Raw genomic sequence first — 6,000 nt, 5'->3', positions numbered from 1 at the left:
CAAGAAGAACCAGCTCGTCACCCATGTCCTTACAGAGCTATTAATACATGGTCCACAGTCCCTGGGAAGGGACAGCCCAGTGCCTCTGCTGTGAACCTCAGCTATGGCGTGAACCCTATTCTCACCCCTCACTGACTCTGGCTTTTCCCTTATGAGCTCTGTGACCTTGAGCAAGATCTTCACACTTTTAGGCATCAGTTTTCTCAGGTCTAAAGCAGAATATAACCATTCCAAAATGTCTCTGTCTTGGAAATATACCACTTAATGTCAGTTGCAACCTCCATGGTGGTAGATTAGCTCTTTTCTGCATGAAAATCCTACTGAGACATATTTAGAAACCTAGAGTATATCTTTCTTGGGTGATCTCGTTTTCAGGGTAATCACTGCCAGGATGAAAGAAATGGTCCCAAGACCGTCACTTACTTTGGGAAGCACTTCAGCTAGTCTGTCTCTCTCAAGTGAGGGATGTAGGCTGGCAAAGGCGTGGTTATGCATTGTGCTCATGCCCCAGGTCATGTTCATTGAGGGCAGTGTGATAGAGTAGAAGAGTAATAGATTTTTACTAAGTTTTTAAAAACTTTATTGGTATATAGTTATGAATTTTTGAATCAAACTTTTCTGACAATTTTCCATACCTCTTTGGCACAGGAAATATAGGACATTTACAGTCAGCTCCTTCCTTGCTCATGTTAGGTGTGAGATGGGTGGGGAGCTCCCTGAAGGACAAAGATGGATGTGGCTGCACCACAGTCTTGACCATGAAGCTCCCTCACAGAGTGCATACTGGGAGGCAAGGCTGAGATCTCTAGCAGCCCTGACAGAGAGTTCTTCTGTCAGGAGATACCAATCATATCATTCAAGTCAAGGAACTAAGGGGATGCAAAGGGTGTACCCCAGTCCACATTAGGTCCCCTCAGTGGTGTCTCTGTGACCTGCCTCCTTCCAAAACGAGAAGGAGCAGAGAGGAAGGAGATACAGGTCACGGATCCACTGAACTCCCGTGTTATATCTGGATTGTGCTATGCATCTTCCTATAATGATGTGAGACATAGGTGTTCTTACTACATTTTCAGAGTTAGAACACTGAGTGTTAGATAGCAAATAAATCAAGCAGGTAATAGGCAAAATTAGAATTAAAATCACTTTGCTGTACACTAGAAACTGACAGAACGTTGTTAATCAACTATATTCCAAAAGGAACTAAAAATTGTTTTTAAAAGAATGAAAGGCAGTATTGAATGATTCTGTGTTCCCTTCAGTAGCACACTGGGCACTTGGTATTACATAAATGTTTGCATTCCAGCTCTATCATTTTCTACCTGATCATCCATCCTTATGTCACATCCTGATCTCTGTGGAGACTTGTTTCTTGGCTCAAAATACCATCATTTACATAAAAGGAGCTAATGAGTGTAACTGTTTTTGAAAATATAGTGTAAACACTATATTCAAGAATTACAGCTTTATTTTAACATTTTTCTTTTGTACCAATAATATCAATCATATAGATTTATCTCCATAGGGAAGGCACTATGCTTGATGCAGTAAGGGATTTAAAATGACAGGGTGGGTCTGGAGCAGACATGGGGAAATCAGGGTCAGTCCTGTCTCTGTCCTGGCAAATGGATAGCTTATCTGTGCTCAGAGGAGCATTCAGTTACTTCTGGCAATTCCTTTTCTCTTTACCCAATTGAGTGCTTAAAATTACAGAACAGTCAGGAAGACATTTCTTCTTTCATCATAAGAGAACTGGCCTTAGCTCCCAAATTTCAGTTTAAATAAGGAATCTATAATTTCAAGGAAAATAGTATTCTACAAATTTCTTCTTTTATCCTATGAAAGATAGTAAGTCATCACAGAACTTGTGTTCTCATTTCTAATTATTGTGGTAAAGAATCATGTTGCCTGTCACTAATTATTACAGAAATGCAAATCAAAACAATGAAGATTCACCTCACACTGGTCAGAATGTATCATTAAAAAGTCTACAAATAACAAATGCTGGAGACATGGTGAAGAAAGGAACCCTCTTACACTGTTGATGGGAATGTACATTGCTGCAGACACTGTGGAGAACATTATGGAGCTTCCTTAAAAAACTAAAAATAGAGTTGCCATATGATCCAGCAATCTCACTCCTAGGCATATACCTGGACAAAACTATAATTCAAAAAGATGTATGCACTCAAGTTTCATAGCACCAATATTTACAATAGCCAAGACATGGAACCTACCTAATGTTCATTGACAGATGAATGGATGAAGAAGAGGCTGTATATATACACAGTGGAATACTACTCAGCCCTAAAAAAGAATTAAATAACACCATTCACAGTGACATGGATGGGCCTAGAGATGCTATTATAAATGAAGTCAGACAGAGTAAGTGTGATATCACTTACATGTGGAATCTAAAATATGACACAGATGAACTTCTTTACAAAAGAGAAACAGACTCAGTCATAGAAAAAAAGCTTATAGCTCCCAAAAGGGAAAGGGGTGGGAAGGGGATAGATTAGGAGTTTGGGATGAGCAGATACAAACTATTACACATAAAATATATAAACAACAAGGTCCTACTGTATAGCATCAGATCAGATCAGATCAGATCAGTCACTCAGTCGTGTCCGACTCTTTGCGACCCCATGAATCACAGCACACCAGGCCTCCCTGTCCAACACCAACTCCCGGAGTTCACTGAGACTCACGTCCATCGAGGCAGTGATGCCATCCAGCCACTTCATCCACTGTCGTCCCCTTTGCCTCCTGCCCCCAATACCTCCCAGGATCAGAGTCTTTTCGAATGAGTCAGCTCTTTGCATGAGGTGGCCAAAGTACTGGAGTTTCAGCTTTAGCATCATTCCTTCCAAAGAAATCCCAGGGCTGATCTCATTCAGAATGGACTAGTTGGATCTCCTTGCAGTCCAAGGGACCCTCAAGAGTCTTCTCGAACACCACAGTTCAAAAGCATCAATTCTTTGGTGCTCAGCCTTCTTCACAGTTCAACTCTCACATCCACACATGACCACAGGAAAAACCATAGCCTTGACCAGACAGACCTTTGTTGGCAAAGTAATGTCTCTGCTTTTGAATATGCTATCTAGGTTGGTCATAACTTTGCTTCCAAGGAATGAGTGTCTTTTAATTTCATGGCTGAAGTCCCAATCTGCAGTGATTTTGGAGCCCCTCAAAATAAAGTCTGACACTGTTTCCACTGTTTCCCCTTCTATTTGCCATGAAGTGATGGGACCGGATGCCATGATCTTCGTTTTCTGAATGTTGAGCTTTAAGCCAACTTTTTCACTCTCCTCTTTCACTTTCATCAAGAGGCTTTTGAGTTCCTCTTCACTTTCTGCCATAAGGGTGGTGTCATCTGCAGATCTGAGGTTATTGAGATTTCTCCCGGCAATCTTGATTCCAGCTTGTGTTTCTTCCAGCCCAGCGTTTCTCATGATGTACTCTGCATATAAGTTAAATAAACAGGGTGACATTATATAGCCTTGATGTACTCCTTTTCCTATTTGGAACCAGTCTGTTGCTCCATGTCTGGTTCTAACTGTTGCTTCCTGACCTGCATATAGATTTCTCAAGAGGCAGGTCAGGTGGTCTGATATTCCCATCTCTTTCAGAATTTTCCACAGTTTATTGTGATCCACACAGTCAAAGGCTTTGGCATATACGGAACTATATTTAGTACCCTGTATTAAACATATTGGAAAAGAAGTCAGTTCAGTTCAGTCACTCAGTCGTGGCTGACTCTTTGCGACCCCATGAATTGCCCCATGCCAGGCCTCCCTGTCCATCACCAATTCCCGGAGTTCACCCAAACTCACGTCCATCGAGTCGGTGATGCCATCCAGCAATCTCATCCTCTGTTGTCCCCTTCTCCTCCTGCCCCCAATCCCTCCCAGCATCAGGGTCTTTACCAATGAGTCAACTCTTCGCATGAGGTGGACAAAGTATTGGAGTTTCAGCTTTACCATCAGTCCTTCCAAAGAACACCCAGGACTGATCTCCTTTAGAATGGACTGGTTGGATCTCCTTGCAGTATATATGTATAATTGAATCACTTTGTTGTAAATGGTCTATTAAGTGACAAACACTTTTCTGAATTTTCTTTTCTCTGTTGTTTAAGATAAAAAAAAATTGTTCTACTTTCTCCAATAATTTGCAAAATATGTATTATTGGTTTTAATTTTAGAAACTAACAACACTGTAAGTCAACAATACTCTCCCTCCTCCAAAACAGAAATATGTTACTCGATGAATGGAGAACTTTGTCCACATTGCTCAAGTACACTTGAATTGGTAAATTTGCATTTTCAGTTACTGAAGAGTTTCATCCTTTCAGAAATATATTCCCAAATCACTAACTGAGCAGCCCTGGTGTTTGTGAGAACGGAAGAGCTTTTCCTTTGATGTGAACTCCAAGCAGTTTCAACACAGATGAACACCTGGAAATTTTAAAAAAAAATTCTTAATTCTTTGAATACTCTTCCTGGAAATATGGGAAAGCAGAACATGTGGTTAACCTACTACTGTCAAGCTCTTCTTTTCCTGCTTTTATCCTTTTCATTTTTAATCAGTATTGTCAATGGAATTTCCACCATGGAAAACAGATATTTAGGCCCATTGATCTGAGGAAAACCTATAAAATATCAGATGCCATAAAACCCATTATCAAGGACTTCCAAAAGAACTCAGAAGGTCAAATTGCCAGCCCAAAGTTGTTAAACTGCTAGTCACTCCATGAAGGTAGGAGAAGGCTGAGATCATGGTAGGAGCCTGAACCAGTATGACAGCTCAGGTTGGAAGAAGATGTTTGGAGAAGGGACTAAGCTCATAGTAGCTCCCTGTGGTAAGTAACTTTTTTCTATTTTTACCTTAGTCATGAAAGACTGATAGATGCTTTTCAGAAAAAAAAAAACAAAAAACTTACAGTCCCCCTTATCTGACTGCCACACTTGGCCTCAGCATGCGAACAGCAATTTTGCAGCTAGTGGTCACTGTATATGGATGTACATGGAAACAAAACTACTTCCTGTTTGTAAGCCACTGAAATTCGTCTTTTAGAACACACACACACACACACACACACACATGCTCAATAGACTCAGGCTAGATATTAAACTATTTTAAGGACCATATCTGTTTCATTGTTTCATTTATGTTTCAATATACTTACACCATTAGCATAATATGTCATTATGTCAGTAAAGTTGTTGGCAAAGTTTATGTCAGTAAAGTTTTTTTGTAAAGGAATGTACAAAAAAATCCTTAATGAACTAAGTCATCCTTATTCAGAAATGTGGGACTCTGACGTAGTTTTCATTCTTCACCGATGCATACCTTTAAGGAAAATGTTTTAAAAATCCACATTATAAAAATATGGCTATGTATTCACAACCATATTCTTTAAATTTTGATTTGAAACCACTCGGGGTGGTACACACAATGCGGTGTGAATAGCACTGCAAAGTCTGAAAATTGCACCATCTGCACCTGCCCGGCGAGAGCATTCCACAACTGGGCCAATGCCCGGCTGACAAAAAACTCAGCACACTCCACAGTATTAAACACTGCCTGAAGTCCATAACATGATATTCCAAATGCGCAGGATATCATCCCAAAGTCCTTACCTTATAGAACCAGGAACATCACAACATGGTAACATAGAATCGTCAGTTACCAGATGCCAATCCTGAGATATCGCAGATGTTGGAATCACAGAAAATTTAAAGTAGTTAGGCTGATCATGAGAGAAAATGGAGAGGGAGAGAGAGAGAAGTCAAATCAATAAGAAATAAAAATAGAGAACTAGAAAAGGAGAGACAGGTGGTAGAGATGGGCGAGAAGAGAGACAGAAAGTGACAGAAATAGAGACGAGGAAGGAAATTGTAAAACAGAGGAGCGATAAAGAGAAAGAGAGGGAAGAAAGTCAGAACTGGAAAGAAAGAGGGGGTGGGGTAGCAATAGGAAATCGAGAAGATCTGTGCACAG

Source organism: Bos javanicus, chromosome 4, assembly GCF_032452875.1.
Source record: "Bos javanicus breed banteng chromosome 4, ARS-OSU_banteng_1.0, whole genome shotgun sequence".
In the NCBI taxonomy this organism is placed as follows: Eukaryota; Metazoa; Chordata; class Mammalia; order Artiodactyla; family Bovidae; genus Bos; species Bos javanicus.
The sequence above is the reverse complement of the archived record's forward strand: the minus strand, read 5'-3'. Positions refer to the sequence as shown.